Below are 27,022 nucleotides of genomic sequence, written 5' to 3'. Positions count from 1 at the left end.
ACTCATCATGGAACGAACCATATCCAACAAGGTTCGATTACGCCTCTCAGCTACACGATTCAACTGTGGTGTCCTGGGTGGTGTCAATTGTGAGACTATCCCACATTCCCTAAGATAGTCGAGGAACTCTGAACTAAGATACTCACCACCTCGATCGGATCGATGCATCTTAATGTTCCTGCCAAATTGATTCTCGACTTCCTGTTTAAATTCCTTAAACCTTTCGAAAGTCTCTGACTTATGTTTGATTCAGTAGACATATCCATATCTACTGTAATCATCGGTAAAAGTCAAATAATAACGATTAGCATCCCTTGTGCCATGTTTGAATGGTCCACACACATCCGTGTGTACAAGGTCCAACAAACCTTCACCCCTCTCACACGAGCCTGTGAAGGGTGAACTTGTCATTTTTCCAAGTAAGCATGATTCGCAACTATCATCTTAATTTAAGTCAAATAACTCCAAGACTCCATCCTTTTCGAGTTGGCCTATGCGCTTCTTGCTTATATGTCCAAGTCGACAATGCCATAACGATGCTTTATCCAAGTTATTATTATTATTAATAGAATCAATACACATCACATTATTTCCTAAGTTATCAACCACAAATACTGTTTCATACACGCCATCACAAGGTAATGCTTTAAAATAAAGAACATTATGAAGGAAAGCATCAATAGAACCAACTTCATTATTAAATGAAAAGGTAAAACCTTGTTTATACAATGCATGAAAGGAAATAATATTTCTTGCCATTTCTGGCGAATAACAACATTTATTCAAATCTAAACTAAACCCACTGCTTAGCGACAAAGTATAAACTCCAATCTTGGTGACAGGTGTAACTTTCCTATTCCCCATGATTAAGTTTATTCTTCCTTGCTCCACATTCTCACTTATTCTTAGTCCCTGCAAGTCACAACAAATATGAATACCACAACCGGTATCAAGGACCCAAGATTTAGAGTGGGGTGAGTTATTAGAAATGATAGTGTAAATACCTGCATGGTTGGGTTTAACTTTCCCATCCTTTACATCTTGCTGGTACTTTGGGCAGTTCCGCTTCCAATGTGCCTTTTCATGGCAATAGAAGCATTCAGCCTCTTTTGGGTCAGAAGAAGGAGTGATGAAACCTTTCTTGGTTCCACTTGAAGAAGAGCCATCAAGGGTCCTAACCTTGGTACCCTTCGAAGAACTCTTTCTCTTCTTCCCTCGTCCTTTCCTGATTGCCAAGAAAGGTGCAGAGTTTGTAGAAGTAGGAGTAGTAACAACCGCCTTACCCTTAAGACCACTTTCCGTGGTCTTTAAGAGTTCTTGAAGTTTGCTGAATGTGACCTCTTCCTTCTTCATGTGGTATTTCATGCGGAATTGATCATAACATGAAGGTAAGGAGTGCAAAATGATATCTATTGCAAGCTCCTCAGGGAAGTTCACATTTAGCTTCAGCAAACGGTCCACAAATCTTTGCATTTTCTACATGTGGCCCATGATGGGTTCACCATCCTTCATGCGAGTTGTTATCATGGAGGAGATGATTTCATACCTCCCTTGACGAGCACTTTGATGGTATCTTTCCATCAAGTCTTGGTTCATCTCATAGGGGTAGAAATCTTCATAGGATTTTTGGAGATCCGCGGTCATAGTGGCCATCATGATACATGCCACTTTGGTGGCATCCCTTTCATGTGCCCTAAACTCAGTGATCTCTTGAGGAGTAGCAACTATCTCATCAATTTCCTTAAGCTCCTTATCGAGGACATATTCCTTGTCCTCGTAGCGAGTAATCATTCTAATGTTTTTGATCCATTCATTAAAGTTGGATCCATCAAAAGTGACTTTCCCACATAACTTCATAAGAGTAAAGGAGCCATTGGGATTAGAGCCAGAAGTAGTAGTGTTTGCAGACATCTGAAAATGAAGAAAGTAGGTTTTAGTTTTGATATAGAGATAGTCCTTAATAAAACACCCAAATGTAGTATTAAGGCTAGGATCCAATCACAATATATTATAACTTAGAAGAGGTACGTCGTAGTCTAAGTAATAACATATTTGAAAGATAGGTGAATGACGATTCACCAATTTCCACCAAAAAACGAAATACTAAATATTAAGTTTTTGATTTGGTACTTAGAAATTCCTAGATTCTTTTGAGATTCAATGAACTTTTCAAAGGCATGTTTCAATCTCAAGTGTGCCCTCCAAGTTTTGCTACTAGGATGCCGAGGATCACAAAACGAGGTGTGAAGTAACCATGCAAATTACTTGGTACCCTTAATAAATTACCCCTCAATCGATATGCCGGTTAACCACACACGCTCCATCGATACTATGATAAATATTAAGTGACCCTTTACCTACCATGTTAAGTCCAAGTTAGTGTGCCGGTTAACCACACACGCTCCACTAACAGCTTAGACAAAGTGTAAAGTGTAATTTCATGGATTAGCACCTTATTCACATTTTTCCTAAAGTAACTAAGATTGGGAATTTAATAAAACATTTAGTTACTTTATAATATTCATCATACTTTTAATGAGAATTATAAGTCCTTGTCTTACCCGTTCGGCTAACGACCCTCCACCGGTCAAGCAAGCGGTGGGTGAGAGTGGACACCCATTAAGTTGCCATTTTATAGGCAACAACCTTATACCCACCTTATAGACCGGTTTCGTGAATGAGGCGTACTAGCAGTAAGACGACTTTGTTCTTATACATACATACATACATACATACATATATATATATATATATATATATATATATATATATATATATATATAATTATTAAATCATAATAATATAAGTATAAGGGCTGAATTTTAACATCTAAAATTCTAAGGGTTGGAACTAAAGTTTTTAATAAGACTTTACTTGTTCCAAAACTTGAGGTCAAGTGTTGTAAACTTTCAAAACTTTTCATTTCTTGTAACTTATGAGTTTAATAGAGTAATGAAATGAAGACTCTTCATTTTTCTAACTCTTGTGTTATTTTAATGGCTTTTAATCCAAGTGACTTTTGGTTTTCCATAACTTGAGGACAATTTATGGACTCCATTAAAACACATTATTATCAAAATTAATCTACCACATAGGTTACAAATAATTCCTATGATCATCTAAACATCATAAGAACAAGAACATGAATATGAACACTTTCATGAATCAAAATCACACTTAAACTTTGTAATTTTGATAACTAGTTGTTGTAAATGAATTAGCAATGACATTACACCATCTAAAACAAGTTTTCAAGTACCAAAACAGTTTAGGGTAATGTTTCTAATCCATTTCCAGCAACTAAAATCGAAAATCTGCACTCTATCGACCCTACTCGCCGAGTGCATGAACCTACTCGACGAGTAGGTTGAAGATACAAGTGAACTCGACGAGTACCCCCATGGACTCGCCGAGTCCAGTAGTCAGACAACAAGTTTTTTTGACTTTTTCCAAAATATTGCAACAAGTATGAAACAAACAAACCATGCTCTGATACCACTGTTGGGTTTTGAGCATTCTAACACTTCCTAAGTGTACATGCAACCCTAATAAACCTTGGATCTATGTTTGTCTAAGGTACATGCAAATAATTATTTTCCATGGTTCATATCCTAACTAGCATGGCATGGGGAACATGAATCAAATAAAGCTATTAGAAATACTTACCTTGTAGTAGTAGTTGATTGCTTGGAGTTCTAGAGCCTAGCACCAATAATGTGAATGCCTCAAATGGAAATCACAAATCACCACAAACTTGGAACTTTAAGAGAATAGTCACTACTATCTTGAAATTTCCCCTCACCTCAACAAGTGTCAACTAGTGTCATCTCAAGAACCAAAGCCTCCTTTATATAGTGTGGAGGATTAGGGTTACATCCCTAAAACCCATGTCTCTTCATTTCCATGAGATCCATGGGTTAAAGCTCCATGGAGTATCCATGGACTTTTCCATGCAAGCCTAGCGCATTCCAAGTAAGCTTTAGCCCACACTATATAAATATAGAAGCCCATATTTAATTAGTAATATCTTTGATCTCTAAATTAATCCTAGATTAATTATAGATCACTACTAATTAAATAATATGATCTTATATTAATATATTAGAACTTATAATATATTAATAAATCATAACTTGTACTATTCTCAAATATTATCCATAAATTGTTCGGGTGAAGTGCAACCCAAATGGACCATGCCGGGTCGGGTCAAGTACATACCAAATATAGTTATGAACTTAGACACTATATCCAACAGCTACATCCAAGGAGAAATTTGCACCCTAACAACAAGGCCACCAATAATCAAGTTGGAGATCTCTATACATCTTTTTGCTCCCGAATGAATAGAAAATGTTGACTTATGAACCTCCTCCATCAAAATCTACAACATAGCCCCAAAATATGGAACCCAAACTCTCCGATAAAGAGTCAATAATCCCCAACTATCATAATCAAAAGAGGAAACCTGACCCACTATACGCTCACTCTTCCGGTGCTTCTCTTTCATAGACTCCACCTGAACCTCATGAATCTGCTCCAAGAGTGGGGTAATCACCATCATCCTCGTACACGCATCCCTGATCAGAGTACCAACCATCTTGCGGCTAAGAGCATTAGCCACCACATTGGCTTTCCCAGGGTGATAAAGGATCTCACAATCATAATCCTACACCATGTCGAGCAACCTGCACTTCCTCATGTTCAAATTTGGATGATCCATCAAATACCTCAAACTCTTGTGGTCCATGTAGAGGATACAACCAACCCCATAGAAGTAATGACACTTAATATAAAGGGAGAAAATCATTGCCTCCAAGTCCAAATCATGAGTGGGATAATTCGCCTCATGATGCTTCAACTGGCTTTTAGCATAAGGTATCACGCAACCCATCTGCATCAAAACAACACCCAATCCCAAGATCGACACATCACCATATACCACGAAATCATCCACACCCTCTGTCATTGTCAAGATCGGAGCCTCACATAATTTCTGCCTTAAACTCTCAAACATCATTTGTTGCTCATACCCCCCAACGAAAAATACCAAACATCATCATAAACATGATCAACAGAACTGTGATCCTGGAGAAATTCTCAATAATACCCAACTAAATCAAGGAAACAAAAAATCTCGGATGGAGACCTCAGAACCTACCACTGTATTACTACTTCCATCTAGGCCGGATCGACCAACATACCTGCTAGTTGAAAAGGTACCCCAGAGACTGCACCTTATGCAACCACAACTCACACTTGGAGAATTTGGTATATAGCCTCTCCCTTCTCAGAGTCTCCAGAACCTCTCATAGATGATCCTTATGATGCTCCTTGGTCTTCGAATAAACCAAGCTATCTTCAAGAAAAACAATCACTAACCGAGATAATATTTTTCTGCAAACCCAGTTCAAGAGATCCATGAACACTGATGGTGCATTGGTGAACCCAAAAGGCATCACCATGAACTCATAATAACCATAACAAGTCCTGAAGGCAGTCTTTTGAAGACCTTCATCTTGAAACCTCATCTGATGATAGCCTAAACGCAAATCAATTTTGGAGAACTAAGATGCACCCTGCAACTGGTCGAACAAATCATCAATCCTGAGAAGCAGATAACGATTCTTCATCATCAACTTGTTTAGCTCCCGATAGTCGATGCACATCCTGTGGGAACAATCGTTCTTCTTCACAGGCAAAATCGGTGCTCCCCTGGGTGAAAAACTCGGCTTGATAAACCCATTTTCTAACAACTCCTTCAACTGTGTAGACAACTCCAACTTCTCCAGCAGTGCTAACCGATATGGTGCATTGGCTATCTGAGCCGCACCTAGAACTAGATCAATATAGAACTCCACCTACCTCTTCGAAGGCATCTCAAAAGGGTAATAGTCCTCATAGGACTTTTGGAGCTCAGATGTCATCATGTTCAACATGATACATGCCACTTTGGTGGCATCTCTTTCATGTGCCCGGAATTCCATGATATCCTCGGGAGTAGCAAAAGACTCATCAAGTTCCTTAAGCTCCTTGTTAAGGACATATTCCTTGTCCTTGTAACGAGTGACCATCCAGATGTTCCGAATCCAATCCATAAAGTTGCAACCATCGAAAATGACTCTACCACAAAGGTTCATGAGAGAGAAGGAATTGGTAGGGTTTGAGCCAGAAGTAGAATTGTTGGAAGACATCTGAAAAAGAAAGACAAGTTTATATTATATATAAATATAGTCCTTAATAAGACACCCAAATGTAATATTAATGCTAGGACCCAACACAATATTTTATAACTTAGAAGAGGGATGCTATAATCCAAGCTATAAAATATTTTGAAGGTATGTGAATGACGATTCACCAATTTCCACCATGAAAAGCGAAATAAATTATTAGGTTTTAATTGGTTTTCAAACTCCTATATTCTTTGAGATTCATTGAACTTTTCAATGGCATGTTTCAATCTCAAGTGTGCCCTTCAAGTTTCGTGACTCAATGCTGAGGATCACAAAACAAGGTATGAAGTAACCATGGAAATTACTTGGTACTTTTAATCTTTATCACCTAATTGATGTGCCGGTTAACCACACACGCTCTGCCGATCTATGATAAACCTTAAGCCACCGTTTTCCTACCTTGTTAAGTCCACGTTAGTGTGCTAGTTAACCACATACACTCCACTAACGACTTAAGAAAAGTGCAAAGTGTAATTTCATGGGTTAGCACCTTGTTCACATTTTCCTAAAGTAATTAAGATTGGGGATTTATAAAAACATTTAGTTACTTTACAATCATCATACTTTTAATGCGGATTAACGTCATTGTCCTACCCGTTTGGCTAACGAATCTCCAATAGTCAAGGAAGCGGTGTGTTAGAGTGGACACCCATTAAGCTGCTATTTTACAGGAAACAACCTTATACCCCCTTATAGACCGGCTTCATGAATGAGGCCTACTAACAGTAAAACGACTTGTTCTTATATATATATATATATATATATATATATATATATATATATATATATATATATATAAACATATAATATTATAAACTAAAAAGGTTGAATTTTAACTTTTAAAATTCTAGGGGTTGGAATTAATGTTTTCTAAAATGTACGAGACTTTACATGTTCCAAAACTTGAGGGCAATTTTTGTAACTTTCAAAAATTTTCAACTTCATAACTTATGTGTTTCTTTAATGGACTTTAAAAGAGTGACTTTTGGTAATCCACAACTTGAGGACAAATTATGGATTCCATTAAAACACATGAAGATCAAGAATTAAACTAACAAACTATTTGCAAATAATTCCTATGATCTTCTAAACTCATAATTTCATGAACATTCGTATCAACAATTTAAAGAATCATAAACAAACCATACAAAACTTGAAATTTTGATAATAGTCATTGTAAATGGATAAACATAACCATTACACCATCTAAAACAAGTTTTATAAGACAAAAATACTTTAGGGTATTGTTTCTAGTCCATTTCCAGCAGCAAAACTCGAAAATTTGCATTCAGGGCCTCCTACTCGTCGAGTGAATGAACCTACTCGATGAGTAGGATGAATTAAAACGTAGACTCGTCGATTCCCCCCATGGACTCGGTGAGTTCACTCATGAAGAAAGCAGATTTATTGATTTTCTTAACAAGTTTACATCAAGTATTAAGAAAACAAGCCTAGTCTCTGATACCACTGAAGGGTTTTGAGCATTCTAACACCCCTATGGTGTACATACAACCCTAGATACCTTATATCTATATTTTCTCTAAGATACATACAAATATTAATTTTCCAAGGTTTAAATCCTAACTTGCATGTTATGGGGTACTTGAATCATAAAACACTAGTAGAATGACATACCTTTTAGTATTGGTTGATTGCTTGGAGTTTAAGAGCCTAGCACCACTAATGTGGTTGCCTCAAATGGAAGTCACAAATCACCACAAAGTTTGGAAACTTGATAGAATATATATACACTCTTCTTGAAATCGGCCAAACTTTAATTCCTACACAAAACTAGTGCCATTTCAAGTTCCAAGGACCCCTTTATATATTGTGGTGGATTAGGGTTACATTCATGTAAACCCTAATACCCATGACCTTTCATTTCTATGAGATCCATGGGTTAAAGCTCCATGGACTTTCCATGCAAGCGTAGCCCATTCTAAACAAGCAATAGCCCACACTATATATATACAAGAGCCCATATTTAACTAGTCACCTTTTTTATCACCAAATTAATTCTAAATTAATTTTAGGTCAATACTAATTAAATATTATGATTTCATATTAATATATCAGAACTTATAATATATTAATAAATCATAAACTTACTATTCTCAAAAGATTGTCCATAAATTATTCGGGTGAAGTGCAACCCAAATGGACCATGTTGGGTCTGGTCAAGTACATCTAAAATATAGTTATGGACTAACACACCTTATCCAATACCTAAAACATAAACTTAAACTGTAAGCACAAAGCTTATTGAGTTCCTCAAAATACCACACACCATAAAATCAATGAGCCCCATATAATGAGTATAACAAGCCTTGCCCTAACTCGCATAGCAGGCCCCGCCTATTGAGTACAACGAGCCTCGCCTTAACTCGCATAATAGGCCCCACACAATGACAGACATCGCACTAACTCATATAATGGATCTGCCAAACATACAAAACATGCAAGTATAATACATACAACTAGCATCCTATTAGCATCATCGAGTGCTCCGATATTAGATCCTTCGACCTATGAGTACAGTGAAGAGACTCACCTCAATCCGATGATAAATAATAGCACACACGTAATGTTACTACAACGACTCCTCACACAAAATACATTTAAACCAACCCTGGTCACTATTTAGGGTAATAATAAACAAATAAAGGTCCAAATCATAATCTCTATTACAAAGGATAAAATACCATTATACCCTTCCTATTTTGGATATAACTAACCATGACCCAAGGCCCAAGGCCTGAAATGGCCGAAATAGGCTCCAGGTGTGTATGCAATGCGTACACCATGCACACTCCTAGCATACAAGACTATCACCGAAACGGGACACAAGCTAAACCCATTACGTCATGTGTACCTAAACGGTACGCCCATCGTACTCATCAGCCACCCAAAAGTGCCATTGAGTTCTTAATGCTTAAAGAACTTTCATCTAGCCTAGAGATAAATCTCGGAAAGGCCTTAATTCGTGTTCCCGACGGGTTTCTATGTGATTGATATAGAGGAACAAATTTCCTCTAAATCAGCTCTAATCTTTCTTGGAAGACCGTTTTTGAAAATAGCTAGAACAAAAATTGATGTGCATGCGGGTAACTTAATGATAGAGTTTGATGGTGAAACAACAAAATTTAATATTTATCATGCTATGAGATACCCTAGTGATGTTTGATCCTTGTATTTTGTTGATGTTGTTGAACCACTAACCCAAGAGTTGTTTTGAGTTGACAAATAGTGAAATGTTGAGATGATTCTAAGAAAACAGTTTGATTGTGTGAAGCTAGCCAAGAAATTGAAGCTCTATTCTCTGGATCCAGAAATTAAAAAGTTTGTTAACAACTTAGAGGTCAAAAATACTAGATAATTTGATGTCAATCAAGTTGAGTTTCCTCAAACTGACACAGAGTTGCCACCTTTCATTATTCAAACACCAGAATTGGAGCTAAAGTTTTACCTCAACACTTGAAGTATGAATATTTGGGAAGGAACGGGACTCTTCCGGTTATCATCTCCACTCATTTAACCGAGTTCAAAGAGGAGAAACTCCACGAAGTGTTGAAGGAGCACAAAGAAGTTATGTGTTCGACAATTGCAAATATTAAAGTGTTGAGTCCCTCCACTTGTATGCATGAGATTTTCATGGAAGATAAGTGCAAACCATGTCGGGATGGACAAAGAACACTGAATCTGCCAATGATGGAAGTTGTAAAGAAAGAGATCATAAAGATTATTGATGTGGGAATGATCTATCTAATTTCTGATAGAAAATAGGTAAGCTCGGTGCAAGTGGTACAAAAGAAGACGGGAGTCACGGTGGTCTAGAACATCATAGGTATTTTTGTCACTACATGTGTGCAAAACGAGTGTAGAGTATGTATTGACTACTGGAAGCTTAATGAAATCACACAAAAAATACCATTTCCCACTACCTTTCATAAATCAAATGTTAGAAAGGTTAGCTGGGAAATCTTATTATTATTGTCTGGATGAGTATTCCAGTTTTCACCAAATCTAAATGGCATCGGAAGACCAAGAAAAGACGACGTTTACATGTACATTTGGCATCTTTTCATACCAGAGAATGTCATTTGGATTGTGTAATACACCCACCACTTTCCACATTGCATGGTTAGTACTTTTTCTTGAATACATCAAAAGTAAAATTTAAATTTTATGGATGATATTATGGTATATGGAAACTCCTTTCAAGAATGTTTGACCAACCTCACAAAGATTTTGAAAAGATGCATTAAAAAAATTGGTTTTAAATTTTCAAAAACGTCACTTTATGGTGAGTCAAGGTCTCATTTTAGGTTACATTGTGTCAAAGAAAGGAATTGAGGTAAATAAGGCAAAAATTGATGTAATTCAAAATTACCTTACACGAATTGTGTTTGGGAAGTTCGTTCTTTTTAGGTCATGCAGATTTCTAAAGGAGTTTCATCTAGGACTTTTCAAAGAACAAGACCAACGTGCCAAATCTTGTAAAATGAAGTCGATTTTGAGTTTAATGAAGTGTGCAAAGATACATTCGGTAAGCTCAAAGAGTTGCTTACATTTGCTCGTATCATACAAGCACTATTTGGGGTCTCCCTTTTGAGATCATATGTGATGCATGAAACTATGCTATAGACACGGTTTTGGGTCAGACTAATGGGAGGGAATCTCACATGATCTATTACGAATTAAGAACACTAGACACTGCTCAAAGAAACTACTTTACCATGGAGAAGGAGCTATTGGCCATAGTGTTCGCTTTGGAGAAGTTTAGGCAATGTCTATTTGTTAACAAAGTCATTGTGTATTTGGATCATGCGACTCTCAAGTACTTGATGAAAAAGAAAGATGCAAAGCCAAGACTCATCCAATGGATCTTACTATTGCAAGAATTTGATTTGGAGATTTGGGACAAGAGCGGATGCAAAAATATTGATGTCGATCATCTAAGACAGATCATTTCAAATGAAACTCCTATCCCATTGCAGGAGGAGTTTCTGGATGAGCATCCTTTTACCCTTACCACAAAAAGTGTCACAACATATTCATTCAAGCTCAAAAAGATAAACTGAAAATTTATAAATAATATTATGTGTGATGAGCCTTATTTGTGGAAACATTGTCCGGATTAAATCATGAGAAGATGTGTACCCCAACAAGAGCATCAATCTATTTTACAAATTTGTCATGAAATTTATTGTGGGGGACACATAAGACCTAATAGAAGTTTGAGAAAAGTTCTTGAATGTGGTCTATTTTTGCCAACCATGAAACATGATTGCTTGTTTTGTAAAAGTTGTGACCGATGCCAAAGGACATGGAATGATTATCAAAATAACAATATTCTACAATATTTGGTCCTTGTTTGTGAAATTTTTGACATATGGGGGATCGATTTTATGGGCTCATTTCCCATTTTATTTGGAAATGTTTACATCTTACTCGCATTTGATTATGTTTCCAAATGGGTTAAATCCAAAGACACAAGATTAGATGATGCCAAAACAGTAAACAACATTTTAGAATCTAATGTGATTTTGAGATTTAGTGTTCTTAGGTCTTTAATTAGTGATCGAGGGACACATTTTTGCAATGAGATAATGGAGGCTTTCTTAATGAAGTACAACGTAACCCATCGTGTCTTGACCACCTATCACCCCCAAACAAACAATCAAGTGGAGGTTTCGAATCGGGAAGACAATTCCATCCTTGAGAAACCAGTGAATCCTACAAGAAAGGAATGGAGTATAAGGCTTGATGATGCCCTATGGGCATACCGAACTACTTATAAGACCCTAATAGGCATATATCTACTTAGATTGGTCTTTGGAAATCAATGTCATCATCCCATAGAATTAGAGCAACATGCATTTTCAACATTCAAGCAACGCAACTTACCCATTGATGAGGCAGGGCGGCATAGGAAGCTCTGACTTCAAGAGTTAGAAGAGTTAAAGAATGACTCCAATGAGAACACAAGGATCTACAAGCATAAAACCAAAGTCTTTCTTAATAAATCCATCATCCGGAAATCTTTTAAACCAGGAAACAATGTTTTGCTACACCATTCAAGATTGAAGTTATTTTAGGGCAAGCTAAGGTCAATACGGATTGGCCCATTCATTATGACCAAGGTATTTAAGCATGGAGTTATAAAGATTCAAAGTGAAGAAACGAGACAAATATTCAAGTTAAATGGGCATCGATTGAAGCCATTCTATGAGGGTGTCAATAAAAATGTCCTGATGTCATCCGTCTGGATATCTTGAGTTACTAAAGTGAAGGTGGTAAGCCATCTTTCCAAAGACATTAAATAGGAGCATTTTTGGAAAGCATTGTGCTTTCATCTTTTTAATTCCGAATAAATTATTGTAAAACATTTTTGTGCCTTGTAAAGTGTTTGTTTTTAAAAATCAAAGCTCCGCCCTCCTCTTGAATCCCAATTTTACTAAATTTTGAAAGTTTGGATACGTCAAGGCTTATTTTGATCAAATTCAGAAAATTTTGGAAATAAATTTTTTTGTTCAAATTGAGCCTCATGAGCTCCATGTGTATGGGCCTTCGTCCGTGTATCTTGTTTGTGTCCAAACTTGAAATTAGTATCATCATAGTCGATTTCACATGGTCTGTGTGTTGTCCACAAACAATCTGCATGAAGTTCAAATAGACAGCGTGAATTCTGTCATTCGCGTATCTTGACCACGTTGAACTTGACAATAGAATCAGTACAACCAAATAATCGTGGTCCGTGTGCCACCCATAAATGGTATGCATGGGTCTTTGACCAACATCAACTCATTTTTTTTTATCAATTTTGACCGTTTATTAAACCATCCTTGCCCTAAAAACTTTGCAGTCATTCATACTCTTTCTCTTCTTCTCCAAACTTTCTCTCTCAAACCTCCATTCACAAACTTCAATCTCATTCACAAAAACTCAATTTTTCATCAATCCACTAGTAAGAATTTCTAATTTTCTGCTATCTCCTACCACCTCTTGCGATATTCCGACGCCACCATTGTACTCCACTTGGTATAAGCTAAAAACCCCACGAAAAATATCATGGAAATCTTGTCAGATTTTTCAATCCTTTTCGGATTCTTCTTATTTTCACGGAGAAATCATTCTTGCTGTTTTTTAGGCAAAGCTTCAAGCTTGGGGTGTGGTTTTGCAAGTATTTCAAGTTTTGGTTTTCCGTGCGCATTTTCGAATTTTTGATTCGCAGTCACCAACAAGGTACACTCTTTCCTTGACTTTATATACATTGCATTAATGTTTTTAATGATAAACATACGAAATTGCACCAAATAATTCTAGGATTCATGTTTTGAAATGGTTTAGTGGTTCATCTATTGGTCCATAGGGAGTCAATTTCGTTTGAATTAAATTATTTGGTCTACTTGGATTGTTGGTCTATTTGGGTTGGTAATTTCATTGCAGTTTTGTCATGTCCACCTCACTAAAGTGCTCGACCACGGATAAAGGAAAAGCTCTGGCTAGAGGAGGGAACAAGGAACCTAACATCCTGAGGTTTTGCGACAAAGATACGGTAGTAAACTACAAAAAGGGTTTACAAAGGAAAGTTGTTTCAACAAAGTTCGTCTACATGAGAAAAATCATTGGATTAGGGTTTCTTGAAGGACTTGTCCAAGTTTCCCATAACATTGGATGGGGGAATATCCATAACCTCGTGGCCACCACTTATAAACTTACAACTACAGAGTTCCTTTCTTCTTCCGACAAAGATAAAGAGAGAAAAAATGTTTCATTCTAGCTTATGGGAGAATTGAATTTTCTTAGCTACAGGGGGGTGCATGAAATTATATGTTTATCCTCGATAGACACCTTTTTAACTTGTCATGTACCGCCTGTGACATCCTCAATTTCACGACCACAAAAGACAGATTTTTTATGCTTGTTTAAAAATCAGAGTATCCCTTTTGAAAAATAATATTGCCGAATTTATTCCTAAAAACATGACAATGATATTATCAAATAATTTTCGAGGAAATGTATTTTATTTATAATAAAACGTTTTGATGTCTTTGTCAATATAGAAACATAAGCATATTGAAATATTACAAGCCTTACAGTAATTAAACTAGTGGCCTATTACTCCTTGAATCTCTCAGCATAATGTATCTTTAATACTGCTTCCTATGATACAATAAATTGAGTAAGTCAGGTTTGGAAACCTGGTGAGTACATAGGGTTATCAACCTATAATATTATACTCAATATCCTTAACCCACAACCAATTAACCCAATTTCCCATCCCCATTATCTTCCATATTCTTAAGGATCTACCCTAAGGATCATCTATGTTGATATTATTAGTTTAGGGATTCCTCCATGACACTTGTCAGTAAGTATTATTTAATATTTTTTCCTAAGGATTTGTCCTAAGTAATAGGCGTAAAATCCATCGCTGCTACGGTTTCTCTGATTGGAACTAAGTGTATAGTTGGCAGTGTTTATCTATTAGGCACTAAGTCCATAATTGTTAGTGTTTATCTAATATGCACTAAGTCGAGTACATCTGAAGAACACATGGTTCACAAACACCTATAGGTTGCGAGCTTGCTAGCGTTTCACTGGACTATATAGAATAGTTTGTGTTTTTCATATATACTCTGCTAGATGGCATCATCTTTAAAGTCAAAGCCTCTAATAATCTATTTTTTCTTTCATCTCTCATCTTTTATATCATCTTTAATCTCTCATCATCTATATCATATTTCATATACCCATCTTCACCCAATATATTTATCGGTATAAAAAATACATATGCAGTTCAAATAAAGTAAAACATGTATATATCGTTCATCTAACACACACACACACATATATCTATATATATATATATATATATATATATATATATATATATATATATATATCAGGAACACAACAAAATAGGCACATACAGCACGTAATTATCTTAAATTCTTCATATCTATCTGTAAGATGAAAGTAACTATACACTCACACATAAACTCTTTAATAGATACATAATAGTTTACTTAATAAATGCAATAAAATCATGTTCATGAAAGGTACTATGCACTAGCACATAAACTCTTTAAAATATATTTAATATATGTCACACCCCCAAACCAAGGATGGCAGAAATGTCTGGGGGTGGCGGACTTCATGTACAGTATCACAAAAACATGTATAATGGTGCTCAAAGTAAATACAACCATCATAAATATAATTGACAAAGTTAAACCAATGTATGTGTTTACATGTTTCAAAATCAATTACATTATGATGACAAAATAAATTGTTGGCGATTTAACGTCCCATGCTCAAAGCGCTGATGTTTTCCTGTTTCACTGATTTCCTGAGAATACAAGTAGTTTTGAAAAAAGTGTCAACAATTAAGTTGGTGAGTTCATAAGAGTTTTGTTTTAGGAAGAAACCTAATTTACAAGGTCTTGTGAGCGGTATGAACTCTACTCACGACGATCCGTCCCTTGTGATGCCTGAGGCAACGTCGATGCATCTTGCAGCTTTGCCTATCGACGCTTGCCTGCAATCATCCTCTCTTTGAATGTCGTGTGTCTACCCTGTTAATCTCTTTCCTCTTCATGAGCAGCGATAAGGTCCTAAAAAGAATGTTGGCCTCTGAAATCGTAATCTATCCCCGAGTCTCGGGTATGTGAGACGATAGGGTCTGTAGTAGCGTGTAACTTTCAAACTCGGTTTGTAGTCTCCCTGTTTTGAATCCTTGATGTTCATGATCTACCGGGTCTTTGCAGGGAGGGCCCTGTCAGTCGGTCCCCCGTGGTTGAGGTCATAGAACCCTCGTTGGTCTCCACATGGTGGTTGTTGTCATTGTCGTCGACTTCAACCCTCGCTCATGGTTGCCTAATGGGGCACAAGTTTGATGTAGTCGAAACGGTTCGCGAGAACCCTTGCTATGCATGGAGGGTTGATTACCTCCGGTTCCGCTTCTGATTCTCCTCATAACCATCCACCATTTCTCTGATTGGGAATGTAGGGTCGTCCGGTAAGTAGGATCTTACCATATTGTACGTGCGAGAATAGGAGTGGAAGAGATAATTACTAGGTGTCTAACTCTACAATTAATTACTTATAGGGGTGATCCTTATTAGTTACTTCTATAATAACATAGTGCATACTAATTACATATAACAAGATATGATAGACCTTCGAATAAGTGATCCTACCCTCGGTCCACATCCAAACAAGGAAAAGGAAGTAAGGCAATGACCACAAATTCTAAGTCTATGATTTCTAAGTTATATATAACTTTAGAGTGTCCACTTAGTGACTATAGACCTATTATTAAGGATCTATTTAGTTTTCATATAAGTTATGATATTACAAAATACTCCTATAGTATTTTGAGTTTTATGTTTGGTTCTAATGTTCTCGTTGTGGTAGTGTTGGTAAGTTTTTAGACTTGTTGCCATATCACATCCATTCTTAGGCATGTGGTAATCACTACTCGGACCAGCATAGTTGATCAGGCTATGCCACTCCCAAGACTAACCATAAATCCCCAGGCTTACCTGTGATATTCAACAATCATTACTTTTGTTTTGTTCTAGAATGATGCTGACCGTAGTATGTATGCATGGATGTATACTTTTAATAAGAAACTATTTATTTCTAAAAGTATAGTTGTTTTGAAAACTTTGAATCAGAGACCTTAGTCCCAATGCATTTATAGTTTGTATATCTTATATGGTTCGATATATTTAGTTCACTATAAACAATGCTCTGATACCAATCTGTCACACCCCCAAACAAAGGACGGCGAAAACATCCGGGGGTGGCGGACTTCATGTACAGTATCACAACAACGTGTGTAATAGTGCTCAAAGTAAATACAACCATCATAAATATAATTGAAAAAGTTACACCAATTTATATGTTTACATGTTTCAAAATCAATTACATTATGATAACAAAATAAATTGTTGACGATTTAACGTCCCAATCCTCAAAGCGCTGATGTTTTCCTGTTTCACTGCTTTCCTGAGAAAACAAGTACTTTTGAAAACGTGTCAACAATTAAGTTGGTGAGTTCATAAGAGTTTTGTTTTAGGAAGGAACCATTTTCCTTGTAAAAGCGATAGAGTTTGATTTCCAGAAAATCCAATATTTTCGTAGTTAAGTGTGAAAAGAACATTCATATATTATATGATAATGAACACTAGAAAGACCCGTAGATTTCTCCTATAATCGTCCAACATATATAAGTTATATAAGATTTAAGTTAGATAAACCATTGAATATAGTGGGTTTTCCCTAGGTCCACAACCCAACGAGGAACAGGAGATGAGGCGGGCCCACCAATTCTAAGTCGATCGATACTAAATTCTTACACAACTCTAGCATATACGCTCAGCAATTATAGTTGAAGTCTAACCATTCTAGATGAAATATAGTTTTAATATCATAAAACTATTTTATGTGAACCTGGTACTTTGTATTTGCACACCTTTTTGTATAGAACCGGTACTTTGTATTTGTACCCCTTTTTGTATAAAACCGATACTTTGTATTTGTACCGCTTTTTGTATAAAACCTGTACTTTGTATTTGTACCCCTTTTCGTGTGAAAACCTTTTGTAATGTAAATGATCATAAACTATACCTATTATAGTTTATCAAAATGTTTGAAATGTACATGCAACCTAACTATACCTATTATAGTTAAGTATGTTTATTTGTGGTGTATAAGAACCCTTTTCTATGTAAGTCGAATGTATAGCACAATATAACTATGTTTATCTTACTTTGTTTCGTACTAATGGTAATGATGGAGGATTCTTACAATTCAGTGAGTATTTTCTATTATATAATTATAACACTACAAGAAATACATGTAATATATGAAATCATCAAAGATTCAACACTTTGCTCAACATGTTACAAAGTGTGTTGAAAGTTATAAGCTGTTAACTAGTTTTTAACCTTTCTACACTGTTTTAGAAAGATCATAGAAAAATCATACGAAGTCAAAAACTGAATCCGTAAATTCTGAGAGTTCCTAAAATGTGTCTAGTTTACTCATAATTATATCATGATTTTTTGAAGCCTTTAACATCTATTAAAATGCTCATATTCATAGACTGGTCCGGATTTGTTCTTGAAATGATAGGCTGTTATGTAAAAATCACCATAAATTGTAGAAAAATCGTGTGGAGATGTTCAAGTAGTCATTTTAAAGCTAAGAACTGGAAATAATTGCACCTAACACAGTTTTGAAAACTAAAATGCTTAAGTTTCCCAAAACAGTCCATGAATGGAGTTGAACTTTTCTGATGAAGGCTGTTAGGAAAGTTTAGTTATGTTCTTGGTGTTTTAACTTGTATTCCCCCCTTAAAAACTTGAGAGAACATGAAACTGTAGGGTTATGAACTCACCCTATGTGATTTCAGTAGATGGATGATGGAGAAAAGAAGTGTTCAACTCAAGAACACTTTGGGAGATTGCTTGAAGATTCGAAGATCTAACACCAATAGGATGGAGTTTGTGTAAGATATCTATGGTTTGAGTAGAAGGAAGTGAAATAATCATATGGAGGATGTTAATACTTAGAAAAATTAGAAGAAAGCTTGGAGTATAGCCTTGAATATCAAATTTTAGAAAGAGAAAATGAGAGAAAATGAAAGAAATGTGAGGGGAGAGGAGGGTTTTCTAACCCTTGACCAAGTGTGTGGCTGAAAAATGGTGGGAAAAGTACCATGAAATGACTAGGTATGGGCTGATGGTGAATAGTGACATTAAGTGGGTATGGGAGTGGTTGCTTGTGTCATAAGTTAAAGCAAAGTCAACACTCCACCTCAATTATTCACCCACTAGATTTTATTCCTTTAATAAAGATTTTCATAAAAATAAGTTTAAATTATGATTATCTGGGGTCTTATATGTTAAAATATGATTTTTGGAGAAAATCCCGCGTTGAAATCACGAAAAACGGGCTCAAAACGCCAAAAATATTGAAAACCAGGCAAAAATTGCAAAAATCCGAAGTTTGGGGCCAGAGGTTCGGTCCTGGTCCTTAGAACCGAAAGTGGGAAAAGGAACCGAGAGGGGGTTCGGTCTTGGAAGAGTAACCGAGAGGAGGGGAAGGAGGACCGAAAGTGCGAAGGCGGGAAGGGAAGAGGCGAGGCTCAGTCTCGGCTCTGGCTGGGAAGCGAGGCTCGGTCTCGGCTCTGGCTGGGAAGCGAGGCTCAGTCTCAGCTGGGGCAGCGAGGCTCGGTCTCAGCTGGGGCAGCAAGGCTCGGTGTCAGCTGTTAGTTGGGGTCTCGGCTGCTTAGGGTTTCGGCCTCTAAGAGGAGTTTCGGCTCCTCAAGGCTACTTTTCCCGTTTTTACCCCGTTTCAAGCTGTTTTTGACCCGGTTAAGGGTCGGGATGGCCCGAATGGCTATAAAAAGTTATGGGAACTTTTGAGAGAGATTTGGGAGAGATTTGACATACGTGGACACATTTCTCATATGGAAAAAGATTTGGGAGAGATTCACATTCTTGGAGAGATTTAACATACTTGGAGAGATTTCTCATATGGAGAGAGATTTGGGAGAGATTCTCGATAAAGACACATAGAGTGAAAACGATTGAGAGAGCTTTCGTGTGTAACATTTTTGAGTGTTTGGCTCCGCAATGAAAGGTCTGTAAACCCCGTTAAGCCATGTTTAAGGACCTTACACACTTCCGATGAGTATGCAACATTGTTTTATCGGTTTAGTTTGTTAGTTACCACAATTTTAGGTTAAGGGAATCTAAATGTACGGACTTTTCGATGGACGATTTCTCATTAGCATAGCGGGTTGTATAGTAATTACCTAACGTAAGCCATAGTACACAAGGGTTAGTTGAGCTGACTGGTTTGCCTTGTTGACTTTAGTTGACTTTGACTTGGCCGGAAATTGATGATTGTCACAATACATTAGTTAATAATTGTATTAAAATCATGTTCATGAAAGGGACTATGCACTCACTAGTTAAAGTGACAACTCAAAACACGTACATCGCTTCGCTCCTACCAACTGTATTTTCTTCTGACGTTACCTAGTATCATTATCACTAAGTCTCAGTATAATGTTTCTTGCGACTAATTATAAGTATAGATTCATCATTAATTCAAAATCTAGCGATTTGTATTTGATAAGGGACAACCAGGTAAGATCATATCGGACTTAGGGTTTGCTTGTTATACAGAGTATACTGTTTGGAAATCTCACTTTAAAAACCTCAATAAATCTAGCATTGTGATCATCCCCGCAAGAAGATCAATTTGTATAACGACTTGGAATCATCGATAAATCTTGTTTAGAGGTTCACAACAACGATAATGAACTTCAAAATAAGTTACACTTAAAGCACGGTAAGCATTACTTAACTTACAGGTGGTTTAGCGAGAAACCAAAATCTATGCAGGCAAACCTTTTAAACCAAAAGCTCTATTATTCGGGGATTTCTGGCACTCCAAAGCTTCGCTGCTAACCCTTATGTAACACCAGCAAAAATTAGGTCAAAATTAAATTTGTTCAGTAACCATAATTGATTATACTAAGTAGTAGATATCGTCACCAGGTTTCCAAAAATATAAATAACCCTAAAATCCGAGTTATAACAAAGAAGTTATGACCGATCGAAGATCCACGACAATACCGGTAAAACACTGTTAAGCGTAAAATGCGAAATTCCAGTAATACCTTTTAGCCTTAAGTACCTAAATAAAAGTCATAGAAATCATTATACCGTGAACATACATAAAAAGAACGCCCAAATTTGACTTCGTATGAGGCAGTTATGATTTTTTGCAGTTTCAGAATAATGGTAGACAGCTGAAAACTCAAAATAGAGATCGAATGATTTTTACCCAGCACAACCTAAACGGGAATCAAAGGTCTGATCAATAGTAGTGCAATTGTAAAAAGACAGAAGAAAACGGACATCGGATGAAGAAGTTATGGATTTTTAACAGACTTTTCCAGTCCCGGTCTATTAAAAATATGTTATTAAAAATAAAATCAAAACTAGCTGACGGGGTCTAAAGTAAAGTTGTAGATTATATTCCCGCCTACGCGTGGATATAAAGAACGCCAAAAAAGGAGACCGTATGCGAAAGTTACGGATTTTACAAGTTCTGGACTCAAATATTGAGGTTGGTCCGAAGGAACGCCCCACGTTCGGAAATGTTGGGTCTCGGTTCATCCACGTCACTCTAGTCACATCTGGGTGCTCCATCTGAAGCTGAAGTAAGTGATGATGTCAAGGGCTGCAGAACGCATTGCGTACAAGCCAGGAATGCCCTGCACTTTGGAACGCCCGACGCTCCACGTAGGAATGCCCTGCGTACGAGGGTCAGTATACCCTATAAATATCATGTGAGGCTGCTCGAGTTTATTTGCTTCGTTAATCATTTCTATCACCTTGGAACCCCTTTAAAGCCCCTCTAAACCACCTGAGAGTCCCGGTAAACCCTTAGTACACGATGCATGGCCCGACACCCCGAAGTCCTCGAAAATTCCCGAGAATCCCGAGAAATCAGCTTTCCTATTCGAAGTTGTGCTCGATTTTTAGTGTCAACTCCTTCAAGCCACCACTTCAATCAAGTGATTTCATACCCCTATCACTACGTTTTCAAATACTTTTTAAATGTTTTTAAACACATTTACAGGGGAGAATACAAGTAACCACACGGCTAAAATCGTGTGAAACATCGATCTTTTTCTATACTTTTCATATTGTTGTTTAAACTATCTTATGAAGTTATTATCATGCAAAACACCTCACAACACAAATTTCCCTCCAGGGATACAATATGTTTAATAAATGAAATACGTTTTATTTATACGTTTGCATACTAAACAATATAAAGGGTAACATTTCAACTATAACATTACGTGTATTCGACAAATCACAATTTGTTATTATGCCTTTGTTAATACTGTAGAAAGGGTAATTATTTTGGACATAAACATACACAGTTTTGCATATTTGACTTAATTGTTATCTCGAATTATCAAAAGATTTTTCATCATATTACTCGTGAACATTGTTGTTAGCAATCATGTGATGTCATATAGCCTTGTTCGTACCAAACGGCGGTCCCTACCTTTAACCAGAGTCTCTTGGAGGGAGAGTGTGACAAGTATGTATAGATCTATACGGGGCTGACGACTCCGCACCCTGATTGTTAGCTACAATCCTCCGGGTGACAAATGTCAACATTAGGTACTGCATCTAGTATGGCTATGAGGAACTCACAACACGTGGAAACAATGACTCATGCATGTAGTAATACATAACCCAATCATGCTCAGGGGTAATAACTATATTATAGGGTATTATCAGCATGTTCAGAACTCAAGATAAACACTTCCACAACTAGTTTTATTTTAATAATAAAACTATACATTCCCGGTCTAAGTATGGCATATTTACTTATATTCGTGGTCTTGGTTCATATAATACTACACCTCACTTTTAGGAAAATATAGGATTTTCCTGGTTCAAATACATTCATTTTGTACAATAACGATTTACAACATCATTCTTTTGAGCATGTCATAGTTGCTTACAAGTTACAGTCTTGGTCATTTGAGACTGCATTTCACTTTTAGGAAAATATAGGATTTTCCTGGTTCAAATACATACAATTTATACAACAATCATTCATAATCATTTCATACACTCATAAGAAAATATTGGATTTTTCTGGAAAATGAACGTGAACTTTCGAATGGCATACATTTTCTCTGAACACTACTTATGAACTCACCAACTTAAATGTTTACATTTTTTCTTTGAAATAACTTGTATTCTCAGGAAATCGTTAAACCAGGTTAGCAATAGCTTTTGAAGACTTACGCTTAGCCGTTAGTTTAATATCTTGGACATCATATTGTAATTGACTTTTGCAAACATGTATACTACCGTCATGTAAACTTTTCAATTATGTATATGATGGTTGTGTGTACTTTATTTACTATTCATTTGTTATGATACTGTTCATTACGTCTTTCGCCCCCGAATGTTTCCACCATTTAGGTTTGGAGGTGTGGCAGATTGGTATCAGAGCATTGTTTATAGTGAACTAAGTATATCAAAACCATATGGTGATATAAAACTATAAACACAACTGGGCAAAAACACATTGATTAAGAGATATACTTTTAAAAATATAGTTTTATTAAAAGTACACATGCATGCATTACACAACAGTAACAGTATCATAAGGGAAAACAATGTAGAAGTATTATAGATGAGTTGTTCACTACAGGTATGCCTTCAATTGTGTAATTGGGAATGGGATGGATATAGCCTGATCAACTATATTTGTCCGAAAGTCGACCAACATATGCCAGGGGATAGCTACAGTGGACAACAAGTCTAACACTTACCAAACTTATAAACCTTATAATTAAACATAACATTTAGAATACTATAGGAGTATTTTATGCATACGATAGTTTAACTTTGATGTTTAACCTTATGTGCCTTAGTTCTAGATAATCCTTATATCCTTATTCTCGTGCAGACGCAATGGCCGGATTCCATCTACCAGGGGATCCCTACTACCTGAACCAAGACGGTGGGGGATGGTTAGAGAATGATCCAGACTAAGGAATTCAAGAAGTCTCAATCCCAGATCCCGAGGAAAATAACTTACCCTTAGTGACTTCGATCCAAAATCCTAATCCACAACCCGAATTTCATGGCTCGACATCTCTATGGGAAACCAACCTGAAAAGGTGGAATCACGAACAGGGTCAACCCCTTCCATACAATGGAGACCGAAACTTCTACAATCTGAGCGACGGAGGCTAAGCAGACAGAGTCCTTCCTATATTGGTTTGCTGAATTGCTCGCAATGATGAGTAAGGAAGGGCAACTATCCAACAAACCGAGGAGAATGCTGTGAACACCGAAGTCAATACAGATCGCATCTGACAGTTACGATTAGCTCATGGTAGAGCCATAAATCAAAATGAAGCTTGGCAGAGAGAGATAACTACAACTCAATAGTCAACATAGTTTGTCTTTGTCATATGACCAAGGACCAGGACTTTGAAAGGTCTAATACTGACGCCTTACAGGTAGAGTTGGATGCCTGTCGATCTTAGACCAAGGATCTGCATCAGAATAGGTGGCACTACAAAGATGCGTATGGGAAGCGGAACAACAGTTGGCTGAAGCCATGGCTGAATCAAGTACCAATCACAACAATTCCCTTTGCAAGTAGAGTCTACTCTACTTTATCATTCAGATATAATTTAGGTCTTTGTATAGACACTAGCATTAACTTTCGGTACTGTAGACCTGTAGATAAGGTCAAATTTTCCCAACATTTCAATGTATCCACGATATATATATATATATATATATATATATATATATATATATATATATATATATATATATATATATATATATATATATATATATATATATATTCTAACACATTTGCGTTGCGTGTAAAATTTCTTGGTTATCACTCTAATTAATAAGTTTGTCTACTAATATATAAACTCTCATTATGAATCAAACTCAAACCCTTGTTTAGGTAAAATTCAATTTGGTAAATTTTTAAAATAGCTAACTCATAAACACTTGGCTTTCAATCATTAAAGACTTATTGTCTTCATTGTTATTTCTTTGGCAGCCCGATGCCGCCTTGTAGATCTACATGACGCGTCAACAACGCAACACCTACGCCACAGCCACCACCTCCACAATATGATCCCGTTATGGTACAGGCTGCTATAACTGCAGTAGTAGCAACTACCCTTACACAAATAAACACTAATGGAGCTGGTGGAACTGGAAGCAGTACCAACCACTTGAATCATGGCACTAGCCATGGTCATATCAGAGAATGCACATACAAGGAATTTTCGAATTCAAAGCCAAATACTTTCAATAGAGTAGGAGGAGTCATTGCACTTACGCAATGGTTCGAGAAGACAGAAATGGTCTTCGAGATCTATACATGCCCGTAGACCAATAAATTCAAGTTTGCCGCTTACACTTTCTATGATCGAGCACTCACCTGGTGGAAGGGCCATGTAAAAGTCCTATCTCTCCTAGTTACTAATGCCATGAGCTAGGAAGATCTTAAAATATTTATGCTGGAAGAATATTGCCCGAGGGGAGAAATCCAAAAGTTAGAGCATGAGCTATGGAACCTAAGGATGACTAGATCGGACCTAGTCGCTTACACGGCCAGGTTCAGTGATTTGTCAGCCGTGTGCCCAGGTATGGTAAACCCGGAATCGAAGAAGGTGGAGAGGTACATTTTAGGATTATCACCCCAGATCCAAAGGGCATGTCTTGGCCTCTAACCCAATCACGTTTGACAGTGCGAAGCACTTGGCTCAATGATTAATTGATCACGGTGTTAAACAGGGTACTGTTACCGCTGTTTCGTAGCCACCGAAGGATATAGAGGATCGAAGGAAACCCTGGAAAAATAGAAAGGGGGAAACCATGCAGGAGAACCCTAAGTGGCAACAGTTAGTGACAGCTCATGTTGTTACTGTCCCTACCACCCCCGCACCAGCAAATCCTTACGTTGGCAATCTACCGAAGTGTAATAGGTGGAACTTTCATCATCATGGACCCTGCTGTGAAATGCATTGCACTAGGTGCAAAAGTAAGGGACGCACCATGCACTACTGTAGGGATCCAACCCAACCGACCACTCTAGCCACAAATGTCTTAGTAAACCGTACTTGTTATGAATGTGGAGCAACGAGGCACTTTCTAAGGGACTACCCGAAGGCAAACAACAGGAATATTGGGGGAGGTGGCCAAGTATTTGCAATAGGCCAGGAGGATGCCATTGTAGACCCCACTGTTGTTAAGGGTATGTTTTTCCTCGATAGCACATTAGCATGCATTTTAAATTTATATTGGAGTAAAGAGGAGTTTCGTGTGTCATAAATTTAAAAATCTTTTCAAACAAGCACCCCAATCATTAAGCAAAACCTTCGTAATAGTAATAACACTTTTCCTGATCAACTTCACAATTGTTACGATAAGAAGTTCCCAATCATTGACTTGGTCTTCACCATACCAATTGCATGTGCTATGAAAAGATCCTTCGTGTTAACCACCGACTAACGAAACTCTATCAATTTATAACGACAAACCCGACACAACTCCCAAACCGTTTTTAGATTCAAAGTCTCGTAGCACTCATGTGAGGAGTATTATATCCTTTGCGACCTTGTAGAAGTATTACCGACAGACTATTAAGGAATAGCACACGCACGACAAGTCAAGCTCAAACGCAGAGGCTAGGAATGATTACGATTAACCTATCAACGCAAATGTGTATGCAACTTGTACACACAAGGTGGTGATAAGCCGGCCAGGTAAAAATTCAACCATGAACTTCAAAATGAAACAACTTGTATTACAAGTCAACAATGCTAATATTTAGATGAACATAGTCAAAACAAACCCAAATCCACACGGCCAATACAGATCAAAAAAACAAACAGAATAATGAAGGTCCGCAAGGACACCCACACTAGGATACGGATTCACTAGAGAACAAGAAATTCAAATGGAACAGAAGTACGCACATCTTTCCTCAACAATTGAAGTCTCAGTCGAAATGCGAATTTCGGGACGAAATTCTCTCTAACAGGGGATAATGTAACACCAGCAAAAATTAGGTCAAAAATAAGTTTGTTCAGTAACCATAATTGAGTATACTAAGTAGTAGATATCGTAACAAGGTTTCCAAAAATAAAAAGAACACTAAATCTGAGTTATAACGAAGAT

The sequence above is a fragment of the Lactuca saligna genome, chromosome 3 (genome assembly GCF_052625555.1).
Source record: "Lactuca saligna cultivar CGN05327 chromosome 3, ASM5262555v1, whole genome shotgun sequence".
In the NCBI taxonomy this organism is placed as follows: domain Eukaryota; kingdom Viridiplantae; phylum Streptophyta; class Magnoliopsida; order Asterales; family Asteraceae; genus Lactuca; species Lactuca saligna.
Note: the sequence above shows the minus strand (reverse complement) of the source record.